Below are 26,762 nucleotides of genomic sequence, written 5' to 3'. Positions count from 1 at the left end.
TCGTGATTTCGGGGAAATGGAAAAAATGGATGTAGCGTATGAAAATGCCGTTTTATTGACCCTTTGACGAAACGCCGTTGTGGGGTCTGTACAAAGGGTATTTTAATTTGACTTTTTTTACAGTTAGTTACATAGCGCGGCCGACGAATAGAGTTCGAGAGCGGTTTTTATTGAATTTTCGTAACGAAATAGAGGGTCCGGGAGATAAAAAAATGGGCTCAGTTTCCACTCGCGATACGGTTATGGTCAATATAAAAAGTTGGTGTTTTTACGTAGAGAATTTCGCGTTCGGTCAATTCAGCCAGATGCAGTTTCACACATTGCACGGTATAATGGATATTGTGTTTATGTTGGACACAAACTTCCCTTGACAATAGAGTGCTTGTATAACAGCTATTTCTAGAAATAAAAATGTTGCGAGCTAGAAAGAGTTTCCAAGTTATGACCCAAACAAATTTAATATTTTTTACTGAAGATTCCACTATGGGAAAAAGGCTAGTCGGCGCGTAATATACTTGTACTAAAGATAATTCTGCAGTTTTACATTAACGTGGTACTAATTTACTCTTCTGTATGTAGCATTTTAACGGTTTATATAAATATATGAAATAGCATAATTAAAAACCTACATATAGCAATCTTTTGAAACATAAAGTTAAAAATATATCCGCGTGAACGGAGTTGCCAAACCTATCTAATACCAAAATACGACAACCGTAAAAGTCCTAACACAAAACAGCTAAAGAATGTCACGCTTAAAAAAACAAAGGTACAATTACTATTTTCACCACGCAACCGAGAAATACCTACGAAATCAATATATCCAGTAATCTTTGAAACATTGGTACAAATACGGTACTATTACAATAGAAAACATCTTTGGATCGCGGCTAACACGACCGAATGGTTATCAAAAAGAATATAAGTGCGTGTAACCCGAGAATGTCCTCATCCGACGGTATAACTGAGGACGGACTTAAGGTGCGCTCCCGCTGTTGCGATTTTTGTTTTAAGTTTTATTTTATTAGACAAAAAAGTCTTAGCTGAAAAAAGAAGCTAGCTTAGAAAAAATAGAAGTTGAAATAAAATCGTATATCGTCGCTTAGGTAACAATACCGCGCAAGTTAAATTTGACATGTTTCCGGGAGAGATAAAAAACTGATTATTATCTTTGAAATACTTCTGACATGTGTACTGAATACATAAATAGGTAGATATTAAGTTCGTTCAAGATTGGACAATTTAAAAAAAAATCTAACATCATTCGATGCGCGCTGACAAAATCTATCCAATGAAGTATAAAATGTCATATGACCAATTTTCGACTTACGCGGTATTGTTACCTAAGCGACGATATTGATTACTATTTAATGTCCTTATAGTCTAAATAAAGTAAACTTTGATAGTCAATGTGTTCTGATAGTCAATAGATAGAACGTGTTTACAGAATGGAAAAAAAAATCTATGGAGTAATTAGTAAATGTATTGAGATCCTATAAAAATGGTCGTTGGAGGTTTCCGAATGTCCTACACTAAAATAAATCAAAGAATAACTAGGAAGCAAAAATTCATAATAAAAAAATAGAGAATGCATCAAAATGTGATAATTACATTATAACAAGACATTACCTTTTAATGAAACAGAAACGAAATGAACACGTTTTACAATAAAAATATATTTACTGGAAACGTTTCAGAAATACTTTGTTCCTGTATTTAATCTGCAGTTATTTTAATCAAACGAATCGCTTTTGAAATAGCCAAGCAAGATCAGAAGAAAAGATTTTTTAATTAAATGGTTTATTATGATCTTAATAATCGAGTCTTGATTCCATTTTTTGCATGCATAGAAATTTTGCTGCACGAAGATTTAACATACGATTTTACGTAAAAGACAAAATAAGTAAAGTAAAATATGGTAACATAGTTCGTATTAATTTTTCATCGTTTCTTTTTATTCGTGTCACTGTTGGCATAGTAGTCGTGACACCATTTTGTTTAATTTTGAGGGGCAAGTGTAGCTCACCATTAGGGCTACTAGATATCCCTTTAATCTCAATATTAACCATGCTGATAATCACCTTTGCAGTCATTATCTCATCATCAAATTATGCATAAATATTTTACAAATATCAACAATGAATACAACTTTCTCCAACAACAGTTATTTCTATTCTTTTAATTTAATTTTTTTTATTAAAAATTAAGCTTAAAACTAAATACATGTTAAACTCGCCAAACTTAATAATGATGATGATAACAATCCAAGATGATTGTAAATCACAAAAATAATATTTATCATAATGATGTGGTAAAAGTCTGTCGCAGAATCTGTCTGTCTTAGTTCTACATTCACGTGACAACACCTTAACATTCCGCGGCGCAGGCCGTGATTGCCGAGATCAGGGGAATTGCTTAGTAATTCCCCTGCAATATTCCGCTTTAATGCCGCACTGTGGGGAGTGTAATATGAGATTTTTTCCTCTATAGCAATCTAGAATAAAGGATATGTTTGTGTTAGTTAGACTACCTTAGCACTTGTTTAACAGTACTTTAAAATGTATTTTATTTGGTCTTTATTCTTCACATAATTTCGCAATAATAATATCGATACCTCCTAAATATACTAAGTCATCTAACAAATAATGTATTGTATTATTTTTCTCCTGTTAATTACTATAATGTCAGTTGACTCATTATGCTAAAGAGGCATCGATATGAGCATACCGTATTTGATAGCGAACTTTGCGTACAGTAAGTTCCGTGACTAACACTAACTTAGGTATCACGATTTACGTTTTGGTGTTAACAGAATAGCTTAGCCATTTAAACAAGAAGTCAAACCGCAGGTATGCCGGGCCAATGTATGTTTCCCGTAAAAGTAGGTGATAAAATTCACCCTACAAAAATATTTATTCATTCAGTTTGCAGTTACAATTTACTCTTAATGGATTTTTCGGTTCTAAACATAACGATAGTTTCTTTGTTTAGAATTTTATCTTAGAAATGACTTAATTTTCTAGATACACATCTATAATGAAACAACTTAAAAATGTTATCTTGGACATTTTGAATAGTTCATTTTAGTAGACCTAGTTTAGATAATGGTCGAGTAGATTACAAATCTAGCACTAAAACTGAGATTATGTCTGTCTAGCCACATACAACTACGATCTTTACAGATAATAATAAAAAAATATAAGAAATGGTAGCTTTTTTTGGGTGAAACATTTTTTTTAATCGGTTATGATTTTGGAGTTTCTTCGTTACACAACAAGTTTTTTTTTGTATTCAAAAACTACTACTAACTTTGTATTATACCACGCCAAGAAGAATACCCGAACGTAAATCTGAGGCAAGTAAAATACACCCACGTTTCACTTTTTCCAACATGGGATCAAACTTAAGACCTTGTAGTCACATACGCTTTCCCCTAGACTGCAGATACAGACAAATCTACTAAACTACTATGACTACTATAGCATTCCAAAACCGAACCTTAATTCCATGTAATACTAGTCACGTCTTCACAAACCTGAGGCTCATTTTGTTCACAAAAACTTTTGTCTGCAAAGATATCTAAAATCACCTAGTTCTGGGTCAACGCTAATGTATTTGGGTGTCTATTTCAAGAAAAAAAGCTGGCCAAGTGCGATTCTAACTCGCGTGCTGAGGGTTTCGTAGGTACAAGAATGAAAGACAGATATATGAAACGGACTTTTTACTTTATTTCAATTAGCGAAGGGTAACACACCTGGTTTCGGAGTTTTTCCTAAGTCTATGCTTTATAGACTTTAAAATTTTATTATTCTAGCTCAAAAAAAAGTAACACATGGATTACAATATACGAAATAAGTGTCACACCTTTGGTTTGCGTAGAGTTTAAAAACATGATTTACTCGCGGTTCTACGCAACTTAAGTGTTAACTATTAATTTCAACTTTATAACTTAACGGACAGACAGACAACTAACCAACTGATACATAAGGCTTCTGCTTCTTTCTTCTGCGTTACGGAACCCCAAAAACCTTCGTATTTTCTTAGACCTTCGCACGTGTTAGGCCCTAGGGGTCAGACGAGGGAATATTCAGGCGTCCCAAGACGCCTGAAAATACCCAGAGGGTGGAAGGAGGTGGAGGGGGTTCCAGGCCTCAGACGCTTAGCGAAAGGGGTTCTAGGTCCCGGACGCTTAGTGAAAGACGTTCCAGGTCCCGGACGCCTGTGGTGTTGGGGGCCTCTAGTTCGGGGCAGACGGACCAGCTCGCTGAGCTATCCGAGGCTGAGGAGCCTACGTTCTTCAGGCGTCCCTCGATTAGTGACAGCGAGTCGGAAAGGGACGAGGCTGCCTCTTCGGGCGGAGCCCCAATATTCAGGAAGGGGCGCCAGGTAGCCAGTGAATCAGGCAAAGGCCGAAAGCGGCCAGTATCAGCCATGCGCCAAGAGGCCGTGCCTCTGACCAAAGTGAGCCCACGCAAGGGTGGGAAAAAAAAGAAAGGGAAAGCGCGATCGTCTCCCGCTAGCGAAGAGAGTGGCCTCAGCTGTGCCGTAACCGGGTCAATGACCGACCTGGACATAGCCCTGAGTGCCGATGAGGGAAATCGCCTCCAATTGGAGCCAGGGCCGTCTGACCGGGAGCTGGAAAAGCTGACCGCGACAGACATCGCCCAACTAATGTTGCGGCACATGGATGCCGTCCGCCATGTTGCGGACCGCTCCAACCTTAAGGGCTCATTTGCTAAGTCCATTAAGGAGGCGGAGAAGGAAGTCCGGCGGGCGGCATCCGAGTTGAGTCGGCGTACCGCCTCGGTCGAGAATGTCGCTTTAAAAGCAGAAAACCATCGCCTTACTCTCAGGGTCGACCTTCTCACCAAGGAGGTGGCGGCCCTGAAGGAGGTGGTGGAATCCTTGTCGGCTAGTTCTAGGCCGACTGAGGTGACGTCGGAGGGCGATTTCGATCGGAGGTTTGCCGATTTTCGGCTATTCTTAGACGCCCGCTTCGGGGCAATAGAGGCCCGGCTTCCGCCGGAGCCTCGCCTCCGCCCGCCTCTAGCAGCGGACAAAGGGGTGGCGCAACCAAAGCCCGCCCCGCAGACTAATGTCGCGTCGGCAATTGTCTCTCCGGCCCCGGCTCCTTCTTCGGCCCCCTCATCTACCACTGAGAGAGATGGCAAGGCCTCCAAGGGCAAGGGCAAAGGCAAGAGGAAGGGGAAGAAGTCAGAGGGGGGAGTTGTACCGACTCCTGCCCCTGCTCCCGGCCCAAGCCAACCTTCTTCGGGCCTTCCGGCGGGCCCACCGCTTCCGCCACCCCTTTCAGAGGGATGGAACGTTGTGGTGCGTAAGCGCTCAAAGAAAGGGGCAAAAGCTGCTGCACCGGCACAGACGCCTATAGCCGCAGCAACCAAGAGTCCTGCAAAGAAACAGGAGAAAGCGGCGGTCGCACTGCGTCCCCCGTCGGCGGCAGCAATAATTTTGACGGTGTCGCAGGATGCCGTCGCGAGAGGCATCACCTACGCTGAAGTGATCGCCAGGGCGAAACAGAACATCGTCCTGGCGGATCACGGCATCAGCGGGATCGCCAAGATCTGCGTCGCCGCGACTGGCGCGCGGAAAATGGAGATCCCCGGGCCAGATGCGGAAAGAAAGGCGGACTCCCTCGCGGGGAAATTGAAAGAGGTCCTGGGGAGTGACGCGATAGTGTCCAGACCCTGTAAGTGTGTGGATATACGAATTCGCGGTCTGGACGACTCTGTAACTCCAGAGGAAGTGGCTCAGGCGATCTCGCGAACCGGAGGCTGCCCAGTGGAAGCAGTGAAGGTTGGCGCGGTCCGCAGCGGACCACGCGGAGAGGGTACGGCCTGGGCAAAATGTCCAATTGTGGCTGCAAAAAAGGTTGCAGATGCCGGAAGGCTACTGGTGGGGTGGGTCTCGGCTCGTATTAGTGTCGCTGAACCCCGCCAAATGCGCTGCTTCCGGTGCCTGGCCGCCGGTCACGCCCGGGCCGTTTGTGATTCTGAGTGTGACCGCAGCGACATCTGCTACCGCTGCGGTCAGGCCGGGCATAAGGCGGGGCAGTGCTCCGCCGCACCGCGCTGCATACTGTGCGTGCAGGCGAAGTTGCCGGCGGAGCACCGTCTTGGGGGTCCCTCCTGTAGGGCCCCCAAGCCCAAGAGTAAGGCAGGAAAGGCCTCTCAAAAGACGGGGGGTAAGGCTCCCCAGAACAAAATGAATGGCCAGCCGTCACAGGCCGGGGAGGCAATGGAACTTGGCAATTAAATAATGGCCGAGATCCGCCTCCTCCAGGCGAACCTTAACCACTGCGCTGCAGCTCAGGACTTACTTCTCCAGAGTATGGCGCAGTGGTTGATACACGTGGCAGTGGTCTCCGAGCCCTACATGGTTCCCGCTCGTGATAATTGGGTCGGGGACCTAACGGGCACGGCGGCCCTGGTAAGGTTGGCGTCACACGGCTCGCCACCCTTCGAAAAAGTAGCGAGGGGTCGCGGATGCGTGGCGGCGTCAATGGGATCCGTGACGGTGGTCGCGTGCTACTGCTCTCCGAACTGTGTCCCGTCTGACTTTGAGCGATTCCTTCAAGAGGTGTCGAGGCTTGTCAGATGGGCACACCCCTCCCCCGTTCTCGTGGCTGGGGATTTCAACGCCAAGTCTGTGGCGTGGGGATCTCCGGCAACTAATGCCAGGGGTCAGGCGTTGGAAGAATGGGCTGTATCGCTTGGGTTGGTTCTGACCAACCGGGGCTCGGTAAACACGTGCGTGCGTCAACAGGGCAGCTCGATAGTGGACCTCACGTTCACTAGCGCCGCCCTGGCACGCCGTGTCCAGGACTGGAGCGTGCTAGAGGAGGTTGAGACGGCATCCGACCACCGGTATATCCGGTATCGGATTCAGCCTTCTCCGGCCGCTCCGAACAGTCCGGGTCGGGCCCCGGGTGGGGCCGGCCCGCGGTGGGTGCTGGGACGTCTCGACCGAGAGCTGCTGGTCGAGGCGGCCTTGGTGCAGTCCTGGAGTCCAGCGCCTGAGGGTCCGGTGGACGTGGAGGTAGAGGCTGAGTGGCTCGTGGACGCGATGTCACGCGTATGCGACGCGTCCATGCCGCGGGCCCGCCCCTGCCTCCCCAGACGTCAGGTGTATTGGTGGTCACCGGAGATCGCGCAGATTCGACAGAACTGCGTGATCGCCAGACGTCGATACGCTCGAAGCCGGCGTCGTCGCCGCAACGAAGCCCGCGAGGCCGAGTTATATGCCGCCTATAGGGACTGTCGTAGAGCCCTGTCGGCGGCTATTGTGGAGGCCAAACACAAGGCCTGGGAGGAGTTCCTGGATACGTTAGACCGGGACCCCTGGGGGCGGCCCTACAGGATGGTGCGTGCCAAACTGCGCCCCTGGGAGCCCCCAGTGACGGAGAGTCTCCAACCCGAGTTTCTGGAACAGGTAGTAGCAGGCCTGTTTCCGGACCGGGGGGAACATCCTCCCCCGTTTGCGGTTGCGGCGGCGGTGGATTCGGGGAGCAGCAGCAGCAGTGAGGAGTTTGAGGAAGCAGTCGCGCCCGAAGTCACCTTGGACGAGTTGCACCGGGCGGTGGACAGGCTGAAGGGCCGTAACACCGCTCCGGGGCCCGACGGAATTCCCGGACGGGCATGGGCATTGGCTCTGCCCAACGCGCTCGAATCCAGGGTGACATGGCTGTTCTCCTCGTGCCTGGCACAGGGTCATTTTCCCCGTAGGTGGAAGACGGGAAAATTGACCCTGATCAAGAAGGAGGGACGCCCGCCAGATTCTGCGTCGGCATTTCGTCCCATTGTCCTGCTCGATGAGGCGGGCAAGCTCTTTGAGCGCCTTTTGGCAGCTCGTCTCACCGAGCACTTAATGGGACCGGGACCGGACCTCTGTGACTCGCAGTTTGGGTTTCGCCGGGGCCGGTCCACCATTGACGCGATCTCGCGAGTGAGATCCCTGATTGGGGACGCAGTGAAAGGGCGAGGGGTGGTCGTGGCGGTGTCTCTTGACATCGCCAACGCCTTTAACTCGCTTCCCTGGAGCTGCATCCTCGCTGCGCTCAGCCACCACCGCGTGCCGGAGTACCTGCGGAGAGTGTTAACATCTTATCTCTCCGACAGGTCCGTAGCGTATCCCACGCGGGACGGGTGGTGCCAGAGGATCGTCAAGTGCGGTGTTCCACAGGGGTCGGTACTTGGTCCGACGCTGTGGAACATCGGCTACGATTGGGTGCTGCGGGAACCACTCGTGGCGGGGGTCGACGTGACTTGTTACGCCGACGATACCCTCGTCACGGCCCGCGGCGATACATACCCAGAGGCGGCTCTCTTGGCCACGACCGGCGTCGCCGAAGTCGTCAGCCGTATTCGGCGCCTGGGACTCGTGGTTGCCCTAGACAAATCCGAGGCCATTTGTTTTCATGGGCCTCGGCAGGCGCCGCCGGTCGGAGCGCAGCTAGTGGTGGGCGGAGTTTCCATCAGCGTTGGTAGGTCGATGCGGTACCTAGGCATCGTCCTCGACAGCAGGTGGAACTTTCGGGAGCACTTCCTTCGCCTTGCACCCAAACTTGTTGGAGCTGCTGGGGCACTGGGAAGATTGCTTCCGAACCTGAGGGGGCCCTCGGGTGCATGCCGCCGGCTTTACACCGGCGTTGTGCGCTCGATGGCTCTTTACGGGGCGCCCATCTGGGTGGATGCCCTGAATCGCCGGAACACTGCGGTCCTTCAGAGACCGCAACGAGTGATGGCGAACAGGGCCATACGGGGATACGTGACCGTCAGCTTTGGAGCGGCATGTGTCCTCGCCGGGACTCCCCCATGGGACCTTGAGGCTCGTGCCTTGGCGGAACGTTACCGTCAGGCGAGGGCAGAGAGGAACACGGGGACCGGATTACTGCCAACGGGGGCACTCGCACGGCGTGAGTGCCGCGACGAGATCGTCCGGCAGTGGTCCGAGCGGTTGGGAGAGCCAAGCGCCGGTGTTTTGACCATCGGCGCTATCCGACCGGTCCTGGATCGATGGGTCAACAGGCGACACGGGTCGATGACCTTCCGGCTGACGCAGGTCCTCTCCGGGCACGGTTGCTTCGGGAGATACCTGTGCCGGATCGGCAGGGAGTCGACGATGGCTTGCCATCACTGCGGCTGTGCCGAGGACACGGCGGAACACACACTCGCCGTGTGCTCGGCGTGGTCGGAGCCGCGCGCGACGCTTGTTGACGCCATCGGAGCCGATTTGTCACTCTCGACCGTGTGCCAGGCCATGGTCGACAGTGGCGAGGCATGGAGCGCCATGGTCACCTTCTGTGAGGAGGTGATCAAGCGCAAGGAGGAAGCGGAGCGGGTCAGGGAACTCGATCCCCTCGCTGACCCAAACCGCCGACGCCGCGTCGGGCGCAGGCGGGTGGCGCATCTGCGCCGCCTTCCTCCTTAAGTGGAACCTCCGGGTGACGGAATTGGGACTTCCGTCGCCCACAGGAGAGGTGAGGTTCCCAAGATAGGTGATGGGCGGGTGGTGTCACGTCCATCGTCTATGGTGTTTGATGTCGTCACTATCCACCCAGGCGGCATCACCCAAGGTAGGGCCCCCCTACAGGGGGCGAGCCGCGCATGGCGTGCGTCTTGCGGTACTAGCTTATTGCGGTTATCCCGGCGCACGTCTTTGCGGAAGCGGTTGCCCAACTAGCACACAAGCGCTATAACAAGCTGTACAATGGCCGGTTAAAGGATTTTTACAACGCCTTAGGCTCCTTAGTAAGAAGTATAGTGGTTCTATAAGCGGCTACAGATCTCTTGTAGCGTCAAATAGGCCCATACTGTCCAGCTTATAGCTCGACATTGGATCTACAGTGGTCGTAAATAGTAATTATAATAGTACGTAGTATAGTAGTAATACAGGAGCGCTAAAATAAGATGAAGGTGGTATAATCGCGCTACAAGAGCTTTTTCGCAGCTTCGTGGCGCTTACCAGCTGTTGTACAGAGGTGGTTAGCGCCACGAGCGTTCGAAAAAGCTCTTGCAGCGCGATTATACCACCTTTACCTTATTTTAGCGCTACTGTGTAACGGTTATAAATGCTAACGCTCTAAATTAGTAATATAGTCGGTTTATTATGGTGTAAACTAAATATATTTTTTTAAAATGAATCATCAGTGACAAATGAGCAGACATTTTATTTTTACGGATTGGATTATTAAAATAACAAGTAGTCTATCGCTTTTATTTCTTTGTGTACGTGATATGAAAGTGCGAGTTCAAGTTTGCTGTCAATATATATGTATATTATCGTCAATATTTTCATGCGCCCTCAAAATATTCAGTTTTAAGTGCAAAAATTATATAGATATGTGGATTTGGAAATTGTATTTTGAACATAAATAAGACTTTGAGGGTTACAGATAATTTAATTAGGGTTATAGGTAATAAAAAATGATTTTAATTATGTTAACGTTACCAGGCTATAGATTTATATGATCTTCAAAAGATCGTAATAACCTCAAAAAATATGTTTACCAAATGCTATAATGGCGTCTCGATCAAGCAGCTCTTAGAGTTGGTTACATCTGCTCTAGCGCCTTAAGCTGTACAAAGGCTCTAGTGTTTGCTGTTGTAGACCTCAAGGTTTTGCAGTTGTGGCATAGGAGTGCTTCAATATAACTGTTTTGGTCGCACACCAGCATTTTACTCGTACTTTCAGGGGTCAGTCGTTGAATATTAAAATAGTTTGAAAGTTTTTAATTTATTTTATTTTATTTTATTTTATTTTATTTTATTTTATTTTATTTTATTTTATTTTATTTTATTTTATTTTATTTTATTTTATTTTATTTTATTTTATTTTATTTTATTTTATTTTATTTTATTTTATTTTATTTTATTTTATTTTATTTTATTTTATTTTATTTTATTTTATTTTATTTTATTTTATTTTATTTTATTTTATTTTATTTTATTTTATTTTATTTTATTTTATTTTATTTTATTTTATTTTATTTTATTTTATTTTATTTTATTTTATTTTATTTTATTTTAATTTATTTTATTTTATTTTTTCTTTAAAATCAGTTGACAGACTGAACCACCACTGCACCTATGTAAATATATTATGATAATAATTTTAAGCTTTAGTATAAAGGTATATTACTCGGTTATAGCGCTTTAGGTGCTAAACATAATTCTCTAATCCCCATGGCTGTAAAAATGTTTCGAATGATACCTTATACATCTATTTGCCGTACAGAAGCCATATAAATATCTGATATAACGCTCAAGGCGCTATTAAAGACCTAAGCAACTCTTTTATAGATGAGTAATACACTAGCCCAAAAAAAATCTGTTATAGAACCTAAGGCATTACAAAAAGCTTATTTACGCTCTTGAGCGCTATAAGCGCAACGCATAACTCCGTACAAACTCCTTTATCTCCTAAAGTCCCCTTATACAGTTAACGGTGTTATAGAAGATTCCATTAACTCAGTTATACTTCCCTAGGCTGTCTAGCGATGCAATTACATGCTCATATATCACTATAAGTCATTAGTTTCCTACTAAACGGCTACTGTCCCGCCTAGCTGTTAAAGGGTTTTTTAAATAGCTAGTATACAACTTATAGAGAATTGTACAGCATTTGAACGACTCTTATGCAACTATCAGGCTGTATAACGACTGTATAAGCAGCTTGTGTGCTAGTTGGGTGGACACTCGTCAGGTTTTTAGTGGGCTCTACGGCGGACCACATACCCCGTTTGCGCAGTCCCAGTGCGGCGGGGACCTAGCCGGTGGGTCGACTTTTTACAGCGACCCCGATTGGTTTCCCTGACGAAAAAAAAAAAAAAAAAAAAAAAAAAGGCCCTAGGGGTCAGTATCTTAGCCTTTTGCTTGAGGAACAACGTAATATGGACCCTAGGGGGGTGGTTATACAAAAATGGGTTAAGTGTTATGCAGAAAGGATATTTACAGGGCTTTGTCCTTGCTTTGAAGATTGTAAAAGCAAAAGCTCTTTGAAATTTTACGGTCGTTCGGTTATATTTGGTTCGAAATGCATGTAGATTGAAGTACATACTTACACTAAGCCAGGTAGTCGTATATTTATCGAAACACTGTTTATGAATATTCTTAAGAAAAAGCGAAAATTGGAAAACTGTTGTAAATATTTTGAACTGGATTTTGCTCGCTGCTTTGGTCCTGTCTAATATTATCCAATTAAAGCTAGCGAGTGATCTACTCCGTCGTTTTTTCCAACCTGGGTTTTTTTTTAATAAGGTAAGATAGTGATAGTTTACCGAATTTTGTCTAAATTGCTTCAGGTGTTTTCTCGTGCAAGCGACGCAGACGGCTAATAATAAGAATATCACTTTTGCTTTAATAATAAAAGTATGCAGTATGAAAGACTAACTCTTTATACATGTTTTTCCACTAAATCCAATATTTCACTGTTCACAGGCCCTCATTCATGCGGACTATTTATTTTTTAATTTCCCCGGGGTATCTTCTGCTAAGAAAATAGCCTATGTTTTAAGTTTGTGGTCGGTAAATGTCCTATAAACGGCCTCTAAATAAGAAACTGTTTCAGTTTGTAAGCTTTATATGTTTTTTTGTAATACATTTTGAACCTTCCGCGTATGTGATTAAGTATGTTACATTCAATTAAGTTAGATAAATTCAACTTAGAGTAAAATTTGTTTGCGATGACTCAAGGTAAAGTCAGAGCGTACGGTCCGTAAAGATTTGTCATTTCACCCATCCACAGAACATCCTCGGCAAACGTAGCTTCACTTCAGAGACTTCGCCTCAGGCTGTTAACTAAGCCACGAGCTCCAAAAATACCAACTTCTTTTAACAAATCAACTGCAATCTCCTCCCTTCCTAAATCCTCACAGCGCAGACATTTCGGAGCGCGGTGTTTTCAACACGGATTATGAAATTCCCCTGTACTTATCAAAAGTTATTTGGTGAGATGCGTCTCCCGAGTGCACTACGTTTGAGTCTGAAGATGTCGGATGCTTAATGTGAGTTACGGGATGCTGAGACAACGGTTTTATAATGGTTCAGGCAGATTTTGGTCATTTGTGTTCTTTTAAGATTTTGTGGCTTACCTGCGTTGGGTGCAGTAAGACTGGGATTATGATGTTTGTTTTTTTAGTAGATTGACTTTTATCATAATAATGTTTTAAATACAAGTTTTCAAAATCGAATCACTGATTTGTTGCTGCCAAATATTAAATAAACAATTGTGTGTAATTATTAAATAAACCGCACATCAATTAAATTTTGGTAATGCGTTATTATATAGTACATAATTGTTTTAAAAATATACCCCTATGTAAGTCTTAAGCTGTGATAGCCGAGTGGTATAAGTTGGCACCTCCCACGCAAGTGGTCGCAGGTTCGAGCCCGAGGCAACACACCAATGACTTTTCGAAGTTATGTGTGTATTAAAAATAATTGTCACATGCTCCAACGGTGAAGGAAAACATCGTGAGGAAACCTTGCATGCCTAAAATTTGTTTAAGACATTTATTGAGGGCATGCAAAGTCCCCAACCCGCACTTGGCCAGCGTGGTGGACTCAAGGCCTAACCCCTCCCTCATTACGGGAGGAGACCCTTGCCCAGCAGTGGGACAGTAATGGGTTAAATTTATTTATTATTTATTATATGTAAGTCTTAACTTAAACAATTATTGTTTCATAACAACATTCTTAAACTAACTTAACTTACATATCAACTACTCACACATAAAGAAGCCCAAAAATCATTTAAAAGGCAGCACATATCCCTAAACAGCTGGCAGTACATAATGATCCCCGCAAGTATTCAAAGAGACGCGTCTCGTGCACTCCGCGTCGCATTATGCAATAAATCCAACTAACTTGCCAACTAACTCGCGCTCACTCTGCGCACAGTGTTTTATAAGAAAACTCCCACGTATACACATACTAACTCGTGTGACTCCGCCCGCGTAGACTGACGTAATACGGCTTATTAGCTCTTGTCCAACGTTGATTTTGGTGATATGGCTCATTACTCGCATTTAGCAGGTATTTTCCGTTTCCGTGAGATTTTTGAGATAAAAACTATCGTATGTCATGTTTTAGGTCTCTAACTTTCTTTGCACAAAATTTCATCCAAATCGATTTTGTTGTTCAGGTATAAAAAACAGACAGACAGGCAGTTATATTAGCATTTATATTATTAGAGGGATGTTATCTCATGAATTAAAGAACTGACAACGGCTAACTAATGTATTTAGAAAACCTATGTATTATTTTGTTTCAAAAATTATATCACCCGCCATGTTGCAAAACTACCACTGAATTCCAACGAGGTAAACTAACACAATCAAAAATAAAATAAAATAATATTAATTTCATTTATAGAATATATCAAATGCCTTTCACGTTTTGAATTTTTAATTCCGTTTTTATTTGAATGAAATCTAAAACACGTGAAATTGGATTTGTAAAACATAGCGTTCTATATTAATTTGAAATCGTATAGTTTTCAGAAAAATTAATTGGCATGGTGTAAACGAAGCATGAGGCAAAATTGTGTACAGTGTCAGTACAATTCTAAATAAAAAATAGTACGTGAAGAATAGTATCAAAATACAAAACTGCTCTTCTATACTATCAAAGCGGTCTATGTGGTTCACGACCTCTGAACTAAACCTATGTTAATTCATTAATTTATTATGCAGTTTAGTTTCGTCAAAATATTCTTTTTTTCTTCAAGTCAAATAGTTGCAGCACGTTCTACTGCCGCCTTATTTTACAAACTGCTTCTCTGCTGCTTTTAGTAGCTGCTGTCGAGTGCAGTTTACTCTTACAGCATTCCACAGTCTATCCTATTGCCTCTTTCCTTAAAAGAAATCCGTTGTTATATGAGTAGAACTAATTACGAGAAGTCAAGCTAAGTCAATGAGTGGTTGCATCAACATTTGTCATTTTAAATCATCAAACATCGATATAAAACTCATCCGTTACTGTGTGAAAATTGAAATCTGGTATGCAGATACCTTAGGAAGTGCAGAGAAGCAATAAGAAGGGATATTTTGGAAACCCCCCTCCCGAAGGGGATGAAAAAACACCTAGGCGAAGCCACGGGAGGGTTTCATACAAATGAAAAGAACTTTCAAGTATTTACTTTATCAAATAAACGTTCCCATCGGAAAATAAACCAAACAAAATTTTTACGACAACATTAGTCGAAACTGCTTCATATCTTCCAAGGCAATATCACTAAGGTTTTCAAAGATGTTCCAACTTAAACTTTCATTCGGACTAGTGTGGAACTTGAAGGTATGCGAAGTAACTCAAAGCATAACTTGTAGAAGTATGTGAGAGTGACACCTCGCCGAGAGCTCCCGAAGCGAATGGACTCAAGAATTTCATAGTTAGTTTTCTCGAATTGAAAGGATTTGATTTTAAGTTTTTGATCGAGACTGTTCTTTGTAGAAGGTGGATGATATTTATAACTGGTCTCGCAAGATGCAGTCGAAATTTGTGCTGATGTCTCCGCTGATGTATGTTGTGATAAATGTTTGCGTAAAGATTTGTTGACTGTTGTAACTTTTGAATTAGATTTTATGAAGAGTAGTCTTTAACGTTTCAGTGTGATGTTTGATGAATTTATTTAAATTAGTTATTTAAAACGCCCAAAAGGCCTTGATTTAGCGACTGTTATCTTATTTGATAACTTATGTGGAGGTCAGATAGGCAGTCGCTTCATGTAAAACACTGGTATTCAGCTGCATCCGGTGAGACTGGAAGCCGATTCCAACATAGTTGGAAAAAAGGGTAAGCTGATACATCTTATTTGATAACAACCGGGACCGTCTTTAACGTTCCCTTCACAGAGACGCTTAGTTCAATTACGACGATGCGGTCTCCCATCTATAGAACCACGCGCCAAGAGTTGCTTAACCCACAGACCGTTTACCGATTGGTAAGCGCAATTAGCTACTCTGGCTTCGTTATGCGATACTTTAAATGACACAAGTTATACTTACCGAAAAAAGTAAAATTTAAAAAAAGTACCAAAAATAAAATTCGTGATAAAAATAACTTTCCAATCCATCTTCTAGTTCTAAAGATAAACATTTTCACGGAAAAACTCTTGAACTTTATATGAGTATAGAATGAACACTTTTGTTTGTCTATTTAAAGATTTTAGGAGAAAATAAGACGGAATACAGGAAAAGTGCCGGCACGTGAATTGTACATAATATATAAGATTCATATATAATGAGATTTAGCCGTCAGTTTTGAAGCTTTGTGTTGGAAACGTTTTTTGAGTAATTCTGTAAACGATCGGTGTAAACACACAGTCTATGAGGATGTGTACCTTAAAATGAGGATGTTGTTCTATATTTTTAGTGTTTTAGTTCGAAAAATTCAGTCAGAATAACTCTGTGGCGCAGTCGGTAGTGTAACCGACTGTTAAACATGAAATCTCGGGTACGATTCCCGGGTCGTAAGTACTATCTCTTCATTAATTTTCGGGTTTTCATTAATTTTCATCGCCGTCTACAGTCATGTCAAAAGCGCGATTTCCTATAGTTAATACTTTTGACTAACGAGTGTTGACATTTATAATTACTAATTCTATACTACTAATTCTTCCAAAGTACTCTAGAAGCGCTGAACAGATTTCTCATACAAAATAAGTCGATATTCGGTCGGTGTGTAAGTATTCTCTTCTACTACGAAATATGATTAGTTAAAACATATAGCATAATCTATCCATCTAGTACGAACTGACGTATCTTATCACAAACGCTAAACAAACTCTACGTGTAGAATCGAATTCACTACAAGGAGTAAAGGCGTATTCATAGTATAGAAGCGAGAAAATATGTGATCACATTCAATATTCTAAAATTCTTGTTCTATTAGCTAACCTGCGTGGCTCATGAGTAGTAAATAATTATTTTCCTGTGAAAAAAGACGTAATATTATGTATGCACACATATTAATGTTTTTTATAACCAGTGCCTTTCTTTTAACGTGGCTGATGCATTAAGCATACACCTGCACCCTGGGTGGAGAACGGGGTTATGTGGGGCTCTCCCGCCAGAAGGGCAGGCATATCCACTAAACCGCCACGTGTGTCCTCACGGACGCTTGTGGCGGCGTGCGGCGGGATAACTGCCGAAGCATGTATTTGTGGCGGGTGCCTAGAGAAGGAGATAAGAACAAATAGACATAGGCCTATAAAAGCTAATGTTCAATTAGTGTTTTGCAAATAGCTTGAAACAAATTTGCATTATGGTTGGCCCTGCGGTAGAATCGTGACATAGACTGACACTCTTTCGTATTTTAAACATTGGAATACTATGGATATTGTGCCTATCATCATTACAAAAGAAAATAAAATGTATTGAAGGCCTTAACTATACAAACCCATCGGTTATTCGTATTACAAACGAAACTAATATAAATAGCCAATCGTATTTCGCACATAGTCCTAGGATCATCTCATGTGAAGGAGGTCTAAGTACACATTCCCGTATCCAATCTACAGGCGGATTTCCACCGCGCGGCGAACATCCGCGGATCTAACGCGATTACGTGTGCGTGCCTCTACTAGTGCTTACTTGTAGGATTTGTTGAACATTGATCGCAGGTTGTTTAGGTTTAAGTTCATTTAAGTTTGAGTTTCTTAGTACCGGTGATAGTTTAATGATAATATTACTCGTTCATGACATTTTAGTAATAAAGATAACCCGTGAGATTCCGCTTGTGTGTAAAAAAAAGGTTTTCCAGAAATAAATTGCCTCATAAATTACCTAGCAGCTAACATTGCTTTGCTGCTTTAATTGTTTCTGTAGTTTAGCGTAAGACGGATAGACTTTAGATTATTAATACCAGTATGAACAATCATTTTGCAAATAAAAATATATAATTGAGTTTCTAGAGTCTTACAACTTCTATCAAAAAGATCCATTCAATTAATTTAAATTTGTCTTTGGTCACAAAAGACTTAAAACACAAATATTACTAAGCTTCGATATTTCAAGACGAACTTAAATCGAGAAAACAATTCTAGAAATCAGATTTGTCCTAAATCGTTGAAAATAAAAAAAGATATAACTATCTTTGGAATAAAACAACAATTGATCACTGTAAATGCGTCTGGTTGAAGTCGATGGACCTTTCGATACTAACAAAAATCGGAATCTGTAGGTCTACTCTTGTTTTTCGAAGCGAAATTTCGTAAGTTAACGAAAATAGAAAATTTTGTCGCCTATGGCTTGGCTGGCTTAGTCCCTACACATACATACACGTACGTCTGTAAAGAACTTTAAGATACTTTCTATAGGTATAAATAATATTTTATATATCAGCTTTTCACTTTTTACTTAAATCAGTTCAAGGAGAAAAGGGAAAAGACTTAGTTATTTTCATATTTCTTATTTTTTTATTGGTTTCAATTTAGTTTAATGTGAATATTTATAAATAAAACAGTTTTTACAGCAAATTAATATATTTTACATCATAAAATTAAATGAAACAAGCATTGTATACAGAAACACAATACATGGAATACCTTAGTACTTGTACCAGTGTTGGGCAAAATTTAGTTTGATTGATGATTGATGATTAAGATTAAATTATTTAGTCATGACTAATGAATAATGACTAAAAAAATTCAATCATGAGTCGTGATTGATGATTAATTAGTGTTAGTGTTAGTTATTCAATCATGACTAAAATTTTAATGACTAAAAATAATAGTTAAATAAAACTAAGCTTTTCAAGTCTACGTTCCATGACTGTTGATTTGTTAATCACAGGTTTTTAATTAAAGCTAGTTTTACAACAGAATCAGTTAATTTTTTTTTTAATTTACACAGGTACACATTTGCAAAAATAAGTTCGGGCTAATTTAGTTTAAAATAATTTAAATTGCTTTTTAAAACTACGCGTTTTGAAAATCAAATTTTATAAATAATGGAATTATCTTCTTTCAGTCCACTTAATGTGGTGATCAGTTATAGTTTTATAGATGTGTTCAATTAAACTAAAATTATGTCACCTGAATTATTTTTTTTAGTTTAATCATCATACAAAAATACAATAAATTAGTCATCAGTCATTTAATCATTAAATGATTGATGACTAATTTATTTAATCATGATTATGATTATTATTTTTACTCATGATTAATTCAATCATGACTAAATAATTCATGACTAAATTAGTCATGACTAATCAATTGATTGAAAAAATTAGTTGATTGACCCAACACTGACTTGTACCATACCGTGGTTCAAATTATTTGTGTTATTTGTGTAGCGAAATTAGGTTTTTCGACGCACTAAAGTAGACCCCTAAAGCTGCAATACGAAGAAATAAATCAAATTGGAACTGGTGGCAAAACATGTGATAAAAATGTTGGAGATAACTGAAGTTTATGGACGATGTAGACGATCTAAAATGTTTGTTACAACTGCTACTAAAATTGTATGAGATCCGACATCTAACTATTGAAGATATGTCTGGTTAGAGGCATTTACTTTTCATTGTTTTAAATGCAATTATTGGAAAGAACCTTTTTTTCTGAAGTTGATAAGAAATTGTTTGATAACTAGACCTATGAAAATTTATGCTCCTCTGAATCGTTCTCTTCTAGACTAACCTTCTTATTCGTAAAAATATATGAAGTTATGAAAGGATTATAAAGTGTTTTGTTTCTTTCACTAGTATTTTTACTAAAATAAGTTTTACTGTGTTTATGAATAAGAGGGTAAACCTACACTTGCCATAATACCGGGCACATAACCAAATTATGGGCTACCATTGAGAATATAAAAAAAATAAAATTCATTATAGCACGTTTCTAATTTTGACATTAAAGTGAGTATTATATACGAAACCAACTACAACAAATAGTTCTAATAATTGTCCGTTTTATATCAACATAGATTATTAATTTATATTTGAAAACAATGTTTTTGTATGCACAACGAGTCAACTGGAAATATTTGATGTTCAACTAATGACAGCTGTTTTAGTGTATGTTTAACAATTTAATACTAATATCAATTATGTTATTCGCATCACAGTCGTTGAATAGATAAATACATTATTATTGTAACAAACTATTGGAGTAGTCTTCCACGCTATGCTCTAGGGTTGATAAGTATCTACCTAACATTGCAACATAGGGACTCCGAAGTATAAAAAGTACTGCAGGTTTGATGCTGTGTTTAAAGAAAATGATTGAAAATCTGATTAGCACCTCTCCTATTTTTTTAATACATTTAAATGTCAAAGTCTTGATACTTAACAGTTCCGACTGCAGAGAATCGCGATGCAGCATGAAAAGAAATCGCCGAGGACCGAGCAGTTAGGGAAGATAAAAGTCTGCTCATTGGTCACTACGAAGGGCTTAAAGTAGGCTTAAAAGCGATCTATTTAAATTATAATTCTCTATAATTAAATCAGTCTGTTTACTGAGGTTACTTGGAAAATCTCGAGTTTTGAGAGCAAACAGATCTTGTACGAAACAAAACACTCCAAATATAAGCTCTTAATCATAATATTTATTCTAGAAATAGTTTCAAAGAAATTTCTATTAATTATTTTATACAGAATCAGATATTGTTTTAATGAAACAAGTCATTTGCGAGACTGAAATGTATAATTATATTATAATTAGGGTTTCAGTTTTAGTTTGTATTATAAAATAATATTTTACTTTGCTATTTCTATGTTGAAATGTGAGAATTTTACTAAAGATAAAACAGCTCTGCCTCTATGTAAAAACTGCCGAAACATTGTCCAGCAAGCCTCTACCGTCTAGTATCGCGAGTTTGACATTAAAATGTACTGCTAAAATAGTTCGTACGGGGCTCGGTAGAAGTGCTTAATAGATTTTCGTGTAAAATTTATCGATACCTAGCCGTTGGTTGGTAGTCGATAGTACTAGAGAATCGGGCTACAGATGACAGTCACTCATACTTAATTGCGCTCTCTAGTAGGTAAACTTTTTTTTCTTTAAGCTATCTTTAGCGCGGACATTGCATGAAAGGGTAGTCGCTCCGTAGTATTTGAGCTCAATATCTCTGTGTTTCGGAGGGCGCGTAGAAAATCGAAGCCCGTTGTTGTGAATTAAGGTTAGACAGTTTAAAGACCTTTGGGCTAATTCAACTACTTTGCCTCGAGGTGAATCCCTAAATCTAGATATACATTAATCTCCAGTTCGATTCCTTAATTCCTATTTTTTATTTTTCAAATTTGGTATCTCGGTATATATTTTGTAGACCTCCGTCTAAATTTGGTGTATAACAATTGTTCTACGTATATTGGTAAAGTCTATTTATCTGGGGGTCTATTTATCTGGGGGCACGGAAGTGCCCCCGCAAGTCGAGCAAAAAAAAAGCGGCACGGCCGTAACATCCTTTTCTCGAAGCAATTCGGGCTATATTTGACACCCCTATAATTTCGTTGTGGATAAAACAAGAAGCCTGAATTTGCAGCAACTAATCAGTCATTGTATAAACACGGTATATTTAAAATTTCAGTCAATTTGAACCAGTAGTTTAAGAATAACAACTTGTTAAAGTTTCTGAATTTTGTCACTCACTGATTCACTGACTCACTGACTCACTGACTCACCGATCATCAAAAGTATAAGGTACTTCTAGCAGACATAGAAGCTTCAAATTTAGAATACAAATAGGGTTTAGTGTCTTAATTATGGGAAAATTCAAATATTTTCTAATTTCGGTCCAGTTTTCTAAATACATTAACTGCATAAATAACTTTGTAATCCGATATAAATGTATAGGATTACAAGGTTACATTTGCAGTTAGTAAATCATTATCACTGTAGTAATAGAAAATAATAATAATAGGTCTAGATAGGTACCTACTATATGAGGCATAACGGGAGGGGGTAAAGGGTGGGTAAGGGTGTTTAGCCCATAAAACTGAACAACATTCCCATAAGAAAATATGTTGAATTATGAAAAAAAATGTCTTTCCATACAAATTGGACTTATGTTCGCTCTACAAAAAGAAGTGAGATGCCATCAAAAACATTCTGTAAAAACTTCAAGTCTCGCCGTAAAAAGTTGTGAGATCTATATAATACCAAGTCGATTAATCTATTTAGTCTCTACTTAAAGGACCTTCTGTCTTAAGTTATTACGTATGTTATTATCATGCCAATTTTTAAAAAATACCTTTAAGACAAATAGATCGACTTGGTCATCGCAAGAAAACACAAATTCGCCATTATTAACATTTCAGGAGCATTAACTTCTTGTCGTGCTGTGTAGTGTGATACATACTAATAATCAAATCATGCGATGGCCAGGTCGGTCTATTTGTTTTAGCGGTATTTTTTTTTAAATTGGCATAATAACATACGTAATAACTTAAGACAGAAGGTCCTTTAAGTAGAGACTAAATAGATTAATCGACTTGGTATTATATAGATCTCACAACTTTTTACGGCGAGACTTGAAGTTTTTACAGAATGTTTTTGATGGCATATCTTTGACTCATATAAACACTACATATAACGTTGCTCAAATCAACTCAAATATCCGTAACGAATGAACAGCCTCCATTATATCGGTGACAATACAATTCTGATAAACTGAATGATTGATTGTATGACTGATTGTAATTTCGGAATTGCAAATGGAAATTGAATTGGGAATCTAACCTGTCAACCGGCTGAATATTTTAAAACGATCACGATTTTGTTTGCGGTATCTGTGCTTGATTTATTTTAAACCATTAAGGTTTTAAACTTAAAGAGGCTTTTGACAGTTGTTGTAGGAATGGATATTGCCACGTGTAGGACTTGTCACGTGATTTAGTAGTAAACAGAATTGACGTATTCTAACTGTGATATTTTTGTGAACTTGTTGGTATTGAGGAATTAGTAGATCGCAAGAGGTTACTGGTGGTAGTGATTTTACACGTCATTATGTAATCGTTATCCTATAGCGCGATTCTGTACAGTCGATACCATCGAGTAACGCCAAAATAGTTCTTACGGAGCCCGGTAGAGGCGCTAAACAGATTTTCGTGTACATTTTCTCGATAGCTAGCCGGTTGTCCGTAGTCCATAGTAGTAGAGAATCAAGCTACTGTATCGACTGCGTAGCGCATGGTTAGCAATATTTTTACTATTCTCACCTAAGCGTATTCCGCTAAACTATCTTAGAAAAGTCGTTAGGTTTGAGCCCTCTTGCTTGAGTAGAAGGCGAATGCTTAGAGCACACTGCTAGATTTTTTGTTATGCCATTTTTTAAATGAATTTTTCTTATCCTAGCTGCAATCCAGAATTTCTTCCCAGAAATCGGTCCTCACTCCAGGATGCATCTTCAAAGTAGCAATTTGCTTTGAAAAACTACAAAAAACTCTTTATAAACGTGATCATTATTTCGAAGAACACCAGCGAAGGTTCTTGGAAGCGAAACACCACATAATACAGTTACTAAGCGCTCCTGTCCTTTGGGAAATCTATCGCCTCGCCACCGTTTTGGTTCTACAGAATTTAATCTTAAGATAAACTCGTTCAAATCGTTTCTGAATACTTGCACGTAGTTTTAAAATTGCGCTCGCTTTTTCTAATTATTTGCCTTTGTTTGATAGTAAACTATAATTTTTAGTTTACGGTTCCATTTTCTGAAAAATGTTAGCTACCTAGGATTTCCATCCTTTTACGCAAACATTTGTGGCGTCGTGTCACCATCGGTCGAGTGTTTGAATATAAACTTTGAATGTACTTTTTTACCTACCATATATCTATACTTACTAATATTATAAAGCTGAAGAGTTTGTTTGTTTGATTGTTTGTTTGAACGCGCTAATCTCAGGAACCACTGGTCCAATTTGAAAAATTATTTCAGTGTTAGATAGCCCATTTATCGAGGAAGGTTATAGGCTATATATCATCACGCTACGACCAGTAGGAGCAGAGTACCAGTAAAAAATGTTACAAAAACGGGGAAAATTTTGACTCATTCTCTCTTATGTGACGCAAGCAAAGTTGCGCGGGTCAGCTAGTAATAAAATAAAATTTAACTTTCTAATTCATTTAAAAAAATATTATAATAATATATTTTCATTGAACCGGTAACTAAAACAGGTCTAAATGATAGACCCGCTATTCTAACCTCAAATATAACAAAATAAACAGCAAAACCTTCTAAAGGAAATTAAAAAACATCATCTTGAAATTACACCAAGTAATTGTTTCAAGGTAATTGTAACAAATTAGACGTACCGTTTACAATTACTCTCATTGTGATGTTCAAGCCACTTGTATAAATAAATAATTACTAATTCTGTTTTTCTGGCCTATTTTATCTAAAAGCCTTTTTGAGAGATGTTTTTTAAGTTCATTTTTGACTATATTTTTTGTGCCAGTTTTTTTCTTGAAACAAATAATGTTGGGTTCAGTATTAGAGTAGTAATTAATAAACAAGAAGACTAGTTTTAAACTACGGTTTGACCTGTACGGAATCAATTAATTCCTAACATCACGCCAGTTATAACAAAGGTGCTACCGCAATTCTCTACCACTACCGACAACCGGCTAGCTATCGATAAAATTTGTAAGGCATTAGGTTCAGCGCCTCTAGCGGGCGTTGCAAAAACTATTTTGGCAGTAAAGGAGAATGGGCAAAATAGTATGGAGCCTGGGCGATCCGCGGCCAAAATTGATTTTTTGTTTTTTTTATGTAGTTTAGTCCTATAATTACCGTGTAAAAGTTTTATTGCCACGACGCACTTATATGACGAACAAAATACATTTTTGTTTTTGAGCACTTTTAATAGTATAAAAACATATTTTTGGCTTATATTCGGAGATTAAATAAAAAGTACTATTTATATTATTGCATACAAATGTAGACATTATTAATATTCGAACAATCATAACATGTAAATATATAAATATCGTAACAAGTAAACATCTTGCTCTTCTATAATATATTCACTGAGACGACTTATCTGTCTTGAATGCTCAGCTTAAAAACGAGGCGTTCATAACCAGTTGCGCTCACTGGTCGGTAAACGATCTGTTGGTTAAGCAACCGTTGGCGCGGTCATTCTATAGATGGGTGACCGCATTGTGGTATTTGAACTGAGCTTCTCCGTGCTTCCGAGGGCACGTCAAAAGCCGGTCCCGGTGGTTGTCAACTAAGATAACATTCGGGCGGCTTGAACAACTTTGAAACTAGGTGAACCATATGATAGATAGATACGAGTTACGATTATTGTTCATTTTGATGGCATTGCAAACGTTATAAGAAGATGTAACGTTATTACACAACATTAAATGCATTACAGACACGAAATAATTGTATTTGTTCTATGAAATTCCATTATATTTACATGTCAATATATTGTTTCCTGAAAGGATTGCAGCGAAACGTTCTTAGTAAAAGTTGTTCCTAGTTATCATTACTTTAATTTGACACTACTTTCATTAACGGCCGCCGACCGCCCAGGAGTGCCCATTCTCCTTTTAAATGTCAAACTCTCGATATTCGATGGTTCCAATTGTAGAGAATCGTGCTACCGGTTGGCAGGTTTAAAAATGTCTGGTTTTAAACTGTTAACGGTAGTTGGTGGCAGGAGGAAAATGCTACTAGTTAACTACCGATTAAGATCTAACACACTCGTTTCATCTTCTTAACTTTTACTAAAAATACTTTTGTCCACCTTTTGAATTTTCTGTGCAATTTAAAACCACCTCTTCTTTTTAATACGATTGCACAAGAAATTAAAATCAATATTCAATCCAGACCAATTAATCTATACTAATATACTATACTATATAATATAATATTATAAAGCTGAAGAGTTTGTTTGTTTGTTTGTTTGTTTGTTTGGTTGAACGCGCTAATCTCAGGAACTACTGGTCCGATTTGAAAAGCTCTTTCAGTGTTAGATAGCACATTTATCGAGGAAGGTTATAGGCTATATATCATCACGGTACGACTAATAGGAGCAGAGTAGCAATAAAAAATGTTACAAAAACTGGGAAAATTATGACCTATAATATATAATATATTCACTCTTAAGTGACGCAAGCGAAGTTGCGCGGGTCAGCTAGTTATTAGTAAAATGTCTATCATTGTGAGTAATATTAGAAATAGATCAACAAATTGTAACTGATATCTCTCAATAGTTATAATGGCTAGATATTCATTGTGGATAAGAATTAATTACGATATAAATACTCAATAGTTTCGGGTTTACTTTGACAGTTGATTCATTTACATTATGACTTTGTGCGTTCTATCAGAGGTGATTGAATAAATAGAAATTAAACGAGCCTAACCTCAAGGTGCTAAGTGTGACTTTGAAGTTTTTTGTTCAGTTTTGCGCATTATTAAATTACCGGTGTAAGTATTAATATTATTTTATAAGTTTAGATGTATGGATATTTGTTACTCAATCACAAAGAAACTACTTCACAGATTTTGGTGAATTCTTGCACACGAATACTTAACTCTACAACTTTACTTTACCACGGAAAATAATTTCACATGGACGAACTAATTACTTAAACACATTGCACGGGCAAGCTGATGTAAGATCCCATAGTGACAGAAAATATTGTCGTAGATTTTGATTCCGGTTCGAACAGATATTTCAGTCGGTTTGGTAACTATTGTTTGTAAGCAAGTCCCCGCAAGAAAAACTAATTATTAGGTAATGTGGTAGATACCTAACAAAAAAAATACCTTTTCGAGAATTAGCTTACACCTATAA

The sequence above is a fragment of the Anticarsia gemmatalis genome, chromosome 6, assembly GCF_050436995.1.
Source record: "Anticarsia gemmatalis isolate Benzon Research Colony breed Stoneville strain chromosome 6, ilAntGemm2 primary, whole genome shotgun sequence".
In the NCBI taxonomy this organism is placed as follows: Eukaryota; Metazoa; Arthropoda; class Insecta; order Lepidoptera; family Erebidae; genus Anticarsia; species Anticarsia gemmatalis.
Note: the sequence above shows the minus strand (reverse complement) of the source record.